General features: G+C 50.6%; 1 protein-coding gene and 2 long non-coding RNA genes across 3 annotated transcripts in view; 2 read left to right on the top strand and 1 right to left on the bottom strand.

The window, feature by feature from the left end:
• Nucleotides 1-13496, bottom strand: part of GALNT2 (polypeptide N-acetylgalactosaminyltransferase 2) — a 191553-nt gene that overhangs the window by 106291 nt on the left and 71766 nt on the right. The gene's annotated exons all lie outside the window — the stretch shown is intronic.
• LOC128779089 (uncharacterized) lies at nucleotides 8055-8800 on the top strand. The gene is made up of 3 exons (XR_008425019.1): nucleotides 8055-8300; nucleotides 8384-8485; nucleotides 8620-8800. It is a non-coding gene; the product is annotated as an uncharacterized LOC128779089 (long non-coding RNA).
• LOC128779090 (uncharacterized) lies at nucleotides 8810-9512 on the top strand. The gene is made up of 2 exons (XR_008425020.1): nucleotides 8810-8978; nucleotides 9450-9512. It is a non-coding gene; the product is annotated as an uncharacterized LOC128779090 (long non-coding RNA).

Here is a 13496-nt window from a genome sequence, read left to right as displayed (position 1 = left end):
GCTGGGACATTTTCCACACTATTCCAGCACGCGGGATTACAACATGGGTGGCAAACATCCCGCTATCTTATTAAAAGGCAAAAGGAGACAGTGTAATTAGCTCAACCTGACCGGAACTCAACTGGGCACCACGTATCAAGAGCTGGAAAGACACTTACAACCTTTAAGCTGAGAAATCTCATTTCTGTGAGTTTATCCTAATGAACTAACCCGAGATCAGGAGCAAGTGTTCTGCATGAATGTTGTAGCATTGTTTCTGAGAAAAAAAAAAAAGAAAGAGAAAACTTAAAACAGTCCCCAGTAAGAAGGCTGGTTAAATTGTGTTATAGCCCCTCAAAAGAGTATTATGCAACCATTAAAAATTATAATTATAGGGATCACACAGCCATATGCAAATGCTTATAATGTGTTAAAGGGAAAAGCAGGAAACAAAATTTTATGTACACAATGAAACAACTATATAAAAATACGTAGCCATATGGATTAGCTTGGAATGAAATGCACTAAAATAAAAAAGGGTTGTGTTAGCGTGAAGAATAATGAGTTTTTGTCTCCACTTCTCAAACTTTCTGTCATGTTTTTAAATTACCTTCATGAATAATAAATTTAAACACAGACATGTTTAGGTTGGAACTTCAAACCTATGCACTATTTCATATCATTAAGGCATTATGGCAGTTGGCTCGTATCTGGCGGCAGGCTGGGAAGACCGCCCAAAGCAGCTGGAGGACCCCGGGGCGGCACAGGAGCTGTTTCTAGAAAGAGGTTGTGAGCCTGGCCTCTGCTCTCAAGGCGTTAGGTGAAGACGCTATTCTAGAACCCAGGGAGGTCTCCATCTTCCCTCAGGAATTGGTAAGGTCCCTGCTGTCCCGGACAGGGTTTGGCTCTTCCAGGCCTGCCGAGGGGCCCTTCTTCTCTGTGTCCATCTCCTTCCCTACCGAGCATTCCCTCCAAGAAACTGGTCAACAAAAGACGAAACTGATCTTGTGTGCTTACGGCCACTGCTGGCACTGACCTTTGGAACTAAGAGGTACACTGGACACGAACCTTGAGTTCGCAGGAACCTACGTGCTCAACTGCCCCTGTCCCCTCCAATGCAGAACATGGACGGGATGAAGCTAACAATAGCAGCGACGCCACCTCCACAGAACTGACATAACAGAGAAGTGGGGCCGCTCTGTGCCATGAGTGGTAGGGTAGCTGTAGGATGCTGCTTCTCTCATTCTTCACTGAGATGCAGTATTAATGCCCCCACTCAAAGACAAGAAAACGGAGAACCAGAAAGAGGATCAAAGGCACGCAGCCACGTCCAGCGTCACACCCCGATCTGAGTGGTCCAGGTTCCGTGCTCTATCCACAATGCCCAGCCAGTTCAGGGATGGACTGGCTGACCCAGTGCCTGCTCGGATGGTTAGAATAGCTAAATCCGGCTCATCTAAGTGAAGTGTCTGGCTCACAGTTTGTTAGACAGTAAGTGGGGACCGCCCATCCTTCCTCTTACCGTCTCTGATTCCATTTCAGAAAAATTGTAAGTTACGCTAATGTTGCGTTTCAAACGTTGTTCTCCTTACTCACACACTTTATCTCGTTTAATCATAATGGGAAAGATGGGGAGAAGGTGATTTGCTGCAAAGAGCTCAGGCCTTGCAGGCAGCTTCAGATTTCCTGAGCCGGAGCTCACGGCAACAGGAATCACGTCTTCCATCCACAGCGAGGTTGCAAGAATAAAATGAGGTAACATGCATCATGATGATGCTGGCAAGGACCGACAGTAGGTTCTCAATGAAAAGTGAGCCCCTGTCCCACACAATCACCTTATAAGTCATACGGCACTCCATTTTGTAGCAGAGAAAACTAAGGCACAAGAAATCACCTGAGTTACCCAAGACCCCATAGTTACTGATAACCAGTCACAAGCCTTCGTTCCACTGCAGACCCACAGAGTCTATGCAATTCAGGAATCACCACCAAGAAGTGCGGACTCCACAGAATCTGTCCAAGTGGTGCTTGTATCTCATCGCTGCACTGAGGTCTGAGAAATTAACACTCTCTTTCAACGTAGGGTTTTGTTTTTTTAATGCTGCATTCCAAAGAGCCTATTTACATGCTAATTTACTCTCTACAGGCCAAAGATTGATGTGTCCATTGGCTTTGAAACAAGAAAGAACTAGATGCGAATCCAGGTTCCAGAACTTTATAAATGATCCATCTAATACTTTTTTTTTTAATGGTTCTTGTTTGTTTTTGAGAAAGAGTGAATATGTATGAGCAGGGGAGTGGCACAGAGAGAGGAAGAGAGAATCCCAACCGGGCTTCATGCTATCCACGTGGAGCCCGACATGGGGCTTGAACCCACAAACCGTGAGATTAGGACATACGCTGAAACCAACAGTCAGACGCCCAAGAGTAAGCCACCCAATCACCCCACAGTCTCTCTAATTCTTGGCAGCATTATCCAGAAGGCTAGACTCTGAGAGGATTAGAGTAGGTGTATGGGAACACCGCATATGCTCCGATATCCAAGCCGCATCGTAACAACCTTGACGATGTGTCCGACCAGATATAGTAAGTGCTGGGAGGAACGCTCTAGAAAGCTGGCTGGCTTACATGGTTGCGAAAAACGGCAAAGTTCATCTGAGTCCAATCAAGCAGGACATGCAAACTCACTTTCATTCCTGTGTACACGGGCTTATGCAATAGCACTATAACCCTGAATCTTCCCAGCACACCGTCCCAATGAACTAGGAGTGCCGGGAATTTTTTAGTTTTTAGGAAATTTTGCTAGTGGGTCTTACCCAAGGTTTATACCCGATCTGCTTCCAAAAGGGATTGGGTAGCTTAAAACAAAAGACCTAAATAGCAATGTAAAAGAGATGAGACACCGAGACTGAGGAAATGAGGAAGCAAAATGCTGTGGTCACCTTGAATTTTAATTCTGAGCTTCCCAGGGACAGAAGTAAAAACGGAGTAAGGGGAACGAGAACTAGGATATAATGAGACTCCGTCATAAGCCAGAATATATGGATGCAAGTAACCCGCCAAAGACAAAATGGTACATGATCAAGTCGGAATCTCAATTCAGACCAGACTCCGAAGGCTATGTATGCTGCAACTAACTGCGTTTTCAGCTCCCAAGTGAAGTCATAAGTACCTTAAGAGAGGCTGAATTTCTGGTGGAAAATCCGCAATTTGTCCTGAAAGTAACGGATTGATTGCAGTGGATTAAACAGGGTCGCGTTTCTCGGCTCCTCCTCCCACGGGCGCTGGAGTAAAAGGGCCCTCCCCTCGCGGACGCTAGGCTTGGCCACGTGACCTCCTCTGGCCAATCGGAAGCCTGGGACCACCAGGCAAGGCGGGGCTTGTAACCAGACTGGCCCTCTGGGAACACAGCCCCGGGGACCAGGCCACCACGTTCAGGGTGACTTGCCAGGCAGCACCAGATGACGACAAGGATGGGGAATGAAATAATACAGGAAATCCTCAAGAGCAGCTAACACAACACAGGAAGCGATCTTCCATGGCCGTCGCCCATAAGAACCCTGGGAGCGCGAGGTGAAAGGCCAATCAGTCAACGGATTCTGCATGAAGCAAAACCAGTACCGTCCACAGTCGGAGCCAACAGCCCCCATTTTAGATATTATACCTCCCCCTGAGTAAATAGAAAAAAGGATCCAGGAGAGCCTGTGTATCAGCCGGGCTGAGTCTCTGCGCTTCAGAAGCCATCTCTGATGTAGTTATGCATTTAACAAGTTTTGGGTTTTTTTTCTTACTTAATGCTTACTCTACGCCAGGTCCTTTGCTAGCTAGCTGGCAGAGAGGCAGAGATAGCTGTGCATGGTCAGGCCCTGTCACCGAGAATATCACAGGTGTAGTGAGCATAAGGTGTGTGCTGTGCTCTTGGGCGTGACCTAAGGCTCAGCTCTCGTCCGTAGAGTGGGGACAGCGGTCGCTGGTCACCGCACAGGATTTCCTGCTACAGTGCCTGACGGATACTGTATATTCAGTAACATCGGTACTGCTATTAAAACTACAGCCTTGAAACTCGTGAAGTATCCCTTCCCTATGATACGGACGATGGGCTGGAGAAGTCATCGGTGGGAGGAAGTGAGGAGAGGCTTTGAGACGACAGTGGTCATCCTGCAGAAACGAGAGGAAGGTCTGACCAGTGAGCAGAGACTTACGACACTGGCCCAGAAGCCAGGGAGGAAGCACCCGGGTGGGTGGCTCCTGGAGAACACACCCCACGAGGTTATGACTTCAGCCTCCTTGCCCTACCCTCCAACACTCTCGGGAGTCATTCTGGGTCAAAAGGCAGGAACGGAAGGCCTGCGGGCTAACTCCTCCAGAGCTAGAAACAAACTGGCAAACAGGGCTTGGCCAAGGGCTTGAGAAAGCTGGCACTCCCCCAGGATTCCGGCTCCCGAGAGGCATCTTGGTCTACCAGGTGCCAGGAGAAAAGGGACGAAGGGAAGAGGGGGAGCACTGTGGCCAGAGCCAGCCTGCCTACAGGTGGTGGGGAAACTCCATTTCCCTCTTGGAGCTGACCAATTTTCACCTGGCCCGGCCCCACTTGAGACATCCAATTCGGTCTCCACTGCGTTTAGTGGTACAGCCACCCAGTCGGAACCAAGATGGCCCTGGGTCATGTGGCACCCCGAGGCCACCGCGCACCCCACGGTTGCACCCCGAGGCCACCGCACATGCCACGGTTCCCTGTGGACTCGGTGTGTGGTCCTCCGGCTGGCCATGGCAGCGTCCAGCCCTGGGGCCGAGCACAGAGCAAAGTGACCACCCTTTTCCCACTGAGGAAAGTCTGGCTCGTGTGGTCCCAAACGAGGCTTCAGTTTTACATGTTTTGCTCAGCCCCGGCTAACACGCCGAGCGGGGATCCATGTAAAGAAACAAAATAATTAGGTGAACGTCTCTCGTTGACCCCAGTCTCACACGAGTATCTCCTTTCTTGAGACCCTTCTAACAAACTCCAGGGATTACTAAACACGGGAGAGAAAGCAGCAGGACAACTTGGCTTCAAGGGCAAATACAAGTCACGCGCATATAACATTTTCTGTGGAGGCAGGAGCAACCAGGAGGAGAAGGGAAGACAGCTCCCTGGGTAAATAAAATAATCACATCGATTGCAGCCCAGAGTGCAGGGCAGCTGGTGTTCTCCCCGGGGCTGGGCAAGCTCGCGTGTTTACAGACTACGGGTGAGACAGCACGCTTGTGATATGGCTCTATTTCAACCCCGGATTTTTGTCTCATCAAAAGACAGTGTCGGCGTCCTCAGCAGACACGTGGGGTCTGCCCCTTCACCCACTTCAGGCACGTGATGCAAGAATCAACAGACCGCTGCCCAGGCGCCGGCCAAGCCAGCGGCAGGGGCCAGGGCGCCGCGTGGAAACACTGCCTCGGAGGCCGGTGGTCCACAGCTCTGCGGATACGGGGGCAAAGCCATCAGACAGCATTCATCCAACCGACTGTCGGTGCACAATTTTTAGCCGTGCTAGGATGGCAAAAGGCACGAGCTCCCGAGGGAGAGTGAACCTGACTTGATTGGCCTCCAGGGAGAAATGGTAGGGACTCTCACCATAGGCTAGGCCGGCTGTCTCATGGGAATGTCTCAAGAACTGCCCGCCTACTGGCCGATCCTGCTCTCATGGGAAGAGGGGGCCCTCTGGCTAAAAACGTTCTGCAGACCAGCCACCGGTCCAGTATGCAAAGTCTGGCAGTGTCACAGGAGGCCTGAGCTTTCGCTCCAATATCGGGCATTTTTCCAAAGCAAAAGCCTAGGGACTTTGCATCTTAGTGTCCCCATCTCCAGAAAGGGGAGCATATGTTAGCGATGGCCTCAACCTCCCCCCCCCCCCCCCCGCAATCCCTCAACAGATCCGCTGCGTGCAGGCTTGACCCACAAGCTGGAGAAACGCACTGGCCCCTGGCTGGGCCCTTATCTGTACCCTGTGCGACACAAAATGCCACCATCACCCTGCCACCCACTGGCTGGGTGGTCCTGAGGGCTCACTGTTTTATGTTCCCTCAGGTACAGACACTTCCAATCCCCCTGCAACCAGGCTCCACCCGACCCACCCAGGATCATTTCTTTCTTTAAAAAAAAAAAAATTTTTTTTAACGTTTATTTATTTTGAGAGAGACAGAATGCGAGCAGGGGAGGGGACAGAGAGAGAGAGAGGGGGAGACACAGAATCCAAAGCAGGTTTCCAGGCTCTGAGCTGTCAGCACAGAGCCCAACATGGGGCTTGAACCCACGAGCCGGGAGATCATGACCTGAGCCGAAGTCGGACCTTCAACCGACTGAGCCACCTGGGCGCCCCATTTTTTTTAATATTTATTTTTGAGAGAGAGAGAGAGAGAGAGAGAGAGAATGAGCATGAGTGGGGGAGGGGCAGAGAGAGAGGGAGACACAGAAATCTGAAGCAGGCTCCAGGCTCTGAGTTGTCAGCACAGAGCCCGACCTGGGGCCGAAACCCACCAACTGTGAGACTGTGACCTGAGCCGAAGTCAGATGCTTAACCAACTGAGCCACTCAGGCGGCCCACCACCCGAGCTGATTTCTTACTGACCCTCCCAACTGCCCACTCCCGGGCCTGTTCCGGCAGGTTCCCCACATATGATGCGCTCCTTCTCGGTTCCTTCACTTGGCTCATGATCTGTTTTCAATTAAGGTATGCTTTACATGCGGTGAAATCCACTCTCGTGTGCGGCTCTGTGAGTTTTGACAACTGTGCACATTCATGAAACCACTTCCACAAGCAAGACGTAGAGCAGTTCCCCCACTCAAAAAATTCTCCCGCATACCTTAACTCGGCCTCTGGCATCCCCTGAGCAGCCTTCTGTCTCTATAGCTTCGCCTTTTCTAGGACGTCACGTGAGTGAAATAATACGGTAAGTGACCTTTTGATGTCAGCTTATTCCCCTCACCTTGCGGATGGAGATCCGTCCATCAGCACTTTCCTTCTGCCGCGCGGTGGTAACCCACCGTGTACTGCCACGCTCCTCGTGGGGGTACCACAGCTCGTGCGTCCGATCTCCAGCTGGGGACAGCCAAGGGACTTCCAGTTTGGGGCAAATGTGAATGAGGTCGTCATGAATTCCGTGAGCACACGCGCTGCCACTGCTCTTGGAGAAACGTCTAAGCCGGACTCCTGGGTGGTACGGGAGCGTATGTTTCGCTTGATAAGCCGCCCAACTCTTTTCTAAGCCAGCCACGCCATTTTGCCTTCCCACCAGTAACATGAGAGTTCCAGACGCCCTGTATCCTTGCCAGTACTTGGTATTATCGTTTGGGGTTGTTTTTTTTTTTTTTATTTATTAGGTCATTCTGCATAGGTATATAGTGACACAGGGCAACTTTCTTATTTGCTGGAATTATGCTTACGACATGCTGGGCGCTGTGCTCAGTGGCTCATTCCCTTTCAATTAATGCCCATTCCAAATCTCCACAGTGAGTTCCGGTATTTTCTCTGCTTTTAAATGAGGAAACGGAGGTGGCGTTCGATCCGAGGTCAAACGACCGCAACATTCGCGGCCTTAAGTAAGATCTCTCCGAGGATGGCCTTCCTTACACCTTCACGGATTCTCTGTAGTCTTTTGGGCTCTTGCTCAAATTTCACCGCCTGTGTGACGGTTTCTCCAAATCGTAGCGTAATACAGCCCGGTCTGACCTTGCCTTTTAGGGCCCTTGATCAATTCCCTAATTATTTCCTTTCTCTCCAATTAGAGAACCAAAGCGTTCTTCAAGTAACGCACGTGTCTGGTCTCCCCAACACTGCTTTTCATCTTCTCCATTTTAGGCACTGACTGAAACGAATCAGAACACGTAGCAAGTGTCTGGAAATTGAGGGAGGAGGCGTGCTATAAAAAACAGAGGCTACAACTTGCGTGTCAGGGCCCAGAGTTCCACAGTGCTTTATGCAGCCACAACCTGCGGGTCGTATTCTGCCCCACCAGGGGGATCAGAAAGTTCAGCCAGTTATTTAGAGAAACTGTGGCAGGTTATGGGTCACTGCAAAGCACCCCTGTCCCCAGTTGCCACAAGCTGCTCCATGACCAATGATAATAAAATAGCCGGTGTCTGGAAAACAGGGTGAAAACAGCTGGTGACATCACGAAGGACGAACCAGTTTTAGGAAACAACCTTGAAAGCAAAAGAGGCACAGGACGGACTACCGGGGACAAGGGAGACTTCTTAGGACGACAGTGCAAACCAGTGCTAAAGCCAGACCACATCCCAAAACAACACAGCAGACCTCGGCCATGGAACCAGAAGCTGCTGGAAGGCAGTCACACCTGGAGGCCAATTAGCACACGCAACCAATTCGTCATGTGCTTGACCCCACCATGTTCCTTTCCCTACAGGATTCAGAAGCCAGGACTTTGCTACAAATCTCCGTGCTCTGCTCCCTCCTCTTCCCCAACCTCAGCCCCACATCATCGAACCAGCTAGGCCTACGTGCTGTCCTGTCCGGTGAGCGTTTCAGATCAATGACCCCACATCCTAGAGAACGAAAGCCTTTCCCTCTATTTCTATCCATCGCCCACAGAAAGCTCCCGGTCACTTTCACCTCCTCCCTCCCCTCACCCCACCTTCTGTGTTCCAAGGGTCCTACCAAAGTGTCTCTCACACCGCGCCAGCCATCCACAGGGCCAGCGCGCCCAAGTCCATGGCACGGACTGCACGGTGTCTCCTGACCGGACGCAACGCCTCCCTCTTCTGTCCACATGGAAGCCACCGAGGAATCTGCCCTTTTAAATTTTTTGTACATTTGCTGATTTTTGAGAGACAGAGAGAGACGGAGCACAAGTGGGGGAGGGGCAGAGAGAGAAGGAGACACCGAGTCCCAAGCAGGCTCCAGGCTCCCAGCTGTCGGCACAGAGCCCGACGCGGGGCTCGAACTCAGGAACCGCGAGGATCGTGACCTGAGCCGCAGTCGGGACGCTTAACCGACTGAGCCGCCCAGGTGGGGAATCTGCCCTTTTAAAGCAACACTTCCATCCTCTGTTCAGAGCCCTGGAGCAAACCGTGTGGGCCTCGATGTTTCATTTCTTAGAACTCGCGGGGCCTTCTCTTGACCTGGCCCCTTATCTCGGCTCTCTTGGTCAGCACTCCCTCCTCCTGTCAGCCTGGGTGATTCCTCACCTTCTGTGACTTCCTCCTTCTGCACTCCTCACTTGGAAACCCCGTTTGGGGTTTATAATCACTCTTCCTCTTGGAAATGGTCTTCAGATTATAAAAGCTTTAGACCCACAAAGCCTGGATCTGCCCGTGGGGCTGTGCCCGGAGGGTCTCGAGCCGTTGCTACCGGCTCTCCCAGGGACCAGACGCCATTTGGCCACACACACCCGACGCTTTACCCCCCTCGTGGCACTTGGGGTGGAGGGAACTTAATGACCTACGCCCGAACACTTCGATTTCTGATCTGTTTTTGAAGGTTCTGGAAGAAGCCAGAATTTCTTTATCGTAAGCATCTGAAGTAAAGGCCGTCCTGAAAGAGCTCTCGGTTCGCGGACAGCCCAGCTGAAGCACCGAGTGGGAGAGAGAGGTGGGCTGTGATGGGTCAGAGGCAGTGGGCCCATGTTCGGGAGCAGACAGAGATTCTAGACAGAGAACCAGAGGCAGGCGGGGCAGAGAGAGCCAGAGCTCAGCACGCACGGCTTCGACAACCCTCGGGCAGAGCACAGTGGGCGAATGCCCTCTGATTTCTGCTGTACAGATGTGGGGGAACGTGATGCCCTCTGACAGGCTGGAACCCACAAATCCGGGAAACTGCTTGGAGGCCAGACACAGGCCCTGCACCTAAACTCAAGTGCTTTCTCTTTTCTTCCTCCAAATTTGTTAGTGAACATACAGTGTAATATTGGCTTCGGGAGCAGAATTTAGTGATTCGTCACTTCCATACAATGCCCAGTGCTCGTATGTTCGTCCGTTTTGTTTCCTAAATTCCACGTGTAAACTTTAGTGCTTAAAACCGAGCGGAGGGCCGCCCTACCTGGGAGTGCTCTGAGGTCTGGAAAACAAAGTCCCAAACCTAGACCCTCCCACCCCCCCCGCCCCGCCCCAGCAAAGTCTCAGTCCAAATTTCCCCATATTCTAAGGACACCAGCCATGTTGGAATAGGACCCACCGTAATATAATAACCTTAGCTTCATTTGACGACCTCTGTAAAGACCTTGCCTCAAAATGAGGTCACATTCTGAGGCCACGGGGGTTAGGTTTCATCAGATCTTTTTTGAGGGGACACCTATAAATAGCACCTCTCTCCCCGAGATTTCGCAGTGGGGGGCAGAGTATACAGATAGAAGGGCCCAGACACCTCTCACTCAGTGGCTGGTTTTCACACCGACCTGTGCCTATTCGTTGGCATTCCGTCTGGCTCAAGGCTGTTTCTTTTTTTTTATTTATTTTTTTTTATTTATTTTTATTTTTTTAATTTTTTTTTTCCAACATTTTTTATTTATTTTTTTTGGGACAGAGAGAGACAGAGCATGAACGGGGGAGGGGCAGAGAGAGAGGGAGACACAGAATCGGAAGCAGGCTCCAGGCTCTGAGCCATCAACCCAGAGCCCAACGCGGGGCTCGAACTCACGGACCGCGAGATCGTGACCTGGCTGAAGTCGGACGCTTAACCGACTGCGCCACCCAGGCGCCCCGCAAGGCTGTTTCTTAAAGAGGCAGGAGGCACAGCTCTGGCCCAGCGGGGGAAAGCGGGCACAGAGGTCAGTGAGCTAACGGCCTGTGGCCCTTCTCTATTAAGCATCCGCCCCACGTGGAGAAAAGCTCATCCATCGTGGGACGAAGGGCACACATCTTGATTCCAAGCACAGGGTGTTAGGGCAGCTTGATTTCTGACAGGACTGAACAGTGCACTATTCAAAACGTACAATATATACATTCCCCTTGCACAATGGGGAAAAGTTCTTGGCATAACAGCTCAACAGACACTCTGATTATGCAAGCTCTTTTCAAAAAGCGTCGGGCCTCCAAGAAGCTAATCTGACAGAGACTTATTGTTCTCTCCAAATAATGGGTGAAAAAAGACACCATTTCTGAGTCTTTAGAAGACAGACACCCAGGCAGACAGGCCCACACAATCAATCTGTGCAGAAGTTGGTAAGAGGCCGGGGCACCAGTCGCTTTTAGGAACGTATCAATTCCACCAGACTCCAGGGAAGGAAAGAGAGTGAATGTTGAGGGCCACCGGCTGGAGGCCCCCAGGCCCCACGGCCTCCTGCAGGCTGCGGGCGTGCCAGGAGGGCCAGAGACCAGAACAATGGCTGCAATCCATTTCGCAGGAGTGGGGAGCAGGGCCACGGCCAGACGGGCTGAGCTCACCGTGTCTGACAAAAGGAACTTTTTCACAACCGAGACCTTTGGGTTGGAATTATGAAAAGAGGGCAGGGGTGGGGGTGGGGGGTCGGGAGGGCACTTTGGGAGACGGGTGACTGGTGAGTTGAGAAGGCGTCCTCAGACAAAACTGGACGTTCTCTACGACTTATTTTTCAAGAGGACTGGGGTAAATTAACACCAAGGTCACTGTAATGCTTGTTTCAACGCACTACCGGTATGTTTTCTGTTTTTCTAATATACTCGAATGTGCTTATTGTAAAAGAAAGGAAAGAAAGAAAGAAAGAAAGAAAGAAAGAAAGAAAGAAAGAAAGAAAGAAAGAGAAAGAGAAAAAGAAAAGAAAAAAGAGAAAAGAAAAGAAAAGAAAGAAATAAAAGAAAAGGAAAAAAGATCTTTAAAATGTTAACTAAGGCTGAACCCTCATAAATTGCTCTTTAGGGCATCTGTCGAATCTGACCATAGAAATACTCTCATATGTAAGAAAAACTGAACTGACGATCAGTGTGTGTCTGCTGCATCCCAGGCATGGCACCAAGCAGATTTGTTTTCATTATCTCTTTTCCTTTTCTCTCCTTTAAATGTACTTAGAAGGGCTGAATGCATTTTAGTCACGTCACCAGGTATTAAGTTTTACTCACAGTGGTGGACGGGAAAACCCAAGGCTCAGGGAGACGCGAATGATTTTCTGTCCCGAACCAGAGCCAGGCACAAGGCAATAAAACAGGTGACAGGGTAAGAAGGCAAAGCCTGAGAATGTGAACGAGGGTGGGCCAATCACTATCCGGGCAGGTGCACCCGGGAGCCGGGGACGGGGATGGGGCCGGGGTGGGAAATGAAGGGAGATATGGGGAACGGCCATGGAGGAAGATGGACCCTTCCTCATGACAAGTGATGTGAAGGAACCATCTGAAGGGCGGACCAAGGCTGCACATGACGATGACGGTCACCTTGTCACACACAAAACATAAAATACCCGTCCTTTTTTTTGGTAATTTTATTTATTTGAGAGAGACAGAGACAGAGACAGAAACAGAGACAGAGACAGAGAGAGAGAGAGAGAGAGCACACTAGCAGGGGAGGGACAGAGACAGGGAGAGAATCGCAAGCAGGCTCTGCACTGCACAGCCCAGTGAACCGTGAGATCATGACCTGAGCAGGAACCAAGGGCACTTAAGCGAGTGAGCCACCCGGGTGCCCCAAGTATGTGTTCTAAACCAGATGAGCTACTTATCCTGCTCCCCGTCTCTCCCTTTATTCCTCTCCCGGCCATGCACTAGCCCAGCAGCTTTCAAATTTTTTTTGACAAAACCGACAGTAAGAAGTAAATTCAATGTAGAGACCCAGTACTCAATTCATACGTCAGTATATATACTATATATATATATATATAGTATATATATATAGTACATATACCTGTGCACATATGCACACACGTCCCTATATATGTGACAAGCCTTATAAGATATACCTCTTTTTACCATGTGTGATGTGCCCCAATATCTTCTACTTAATTTTTCTTCTAAATACGGATGCCATCCCTCCTAAATGAGTTTCACGACCTACTTTGTGGGTTGTGACTTAAAATCTGAAAAACCTTGCTCTAGCCTTTGGAAGAGTCACGGTCAAGGTTCCAGACTGGTATCAGGAACACTTACAGGCCACGGGTTCGAGCCTGAGTCAAAGAAGTAAAAGGGAGCCCGACACCCAGACCCGGACCCTCCGAGGGCCTTCCTTTTGTTCACCTGTAGCTGAGGACCCAGATGAACACCAGGGGCTGTGCTGTCCTTCTTCACACCTGCGTGGCAGGGGCCTGGCCCAGGAGGGAAGGTGCCCCAGGGGAAGGCAATCCTGAGATCGGAGAACTGGAAATTCTCCTCCCGGGGCCATGCTGGGGAGGAAGGGCAGTCAGGGTCTCAGTGCCCTACTAAGGAAACATGGGCCATGCACTACCTCCTTAGGATCCTGAGGACATTACATTTCTGGCTGGGCTGTCACCACTGGCTGCCTGGAGGCACGCAGAGGGACAAGCCCACCTTTGTCCTACCCTCATCTGGATCTAACCGTGCCATGCTGTGTCTCTGAATGGGAACGGTCAAATCAAGAGATCCAAGCAGGAGGCTCCACTGGAACCCG

The sequence above is a fragment of the Panthera pardus genome, unplaced genomic scaffold (assembly GCF_024362965.1).
Source record: "Panthera pardus isolate Hobbes unplaced genomic scaffold, ASM2436296v1 HiC_scaffold_22, whole genome shotgun sequence".
NCBI classification, from domain to species: domain Eukaryota; kingdom Metazoa; phylum Chordata; class Mammalia; order Carnivora; family Felidae; genus Panthera; species Panthera pardus.
Note: the sequence above shows the minus strand (reverse complement) of the source record. Positions and strands in the feature narration are given on the sequence as shown.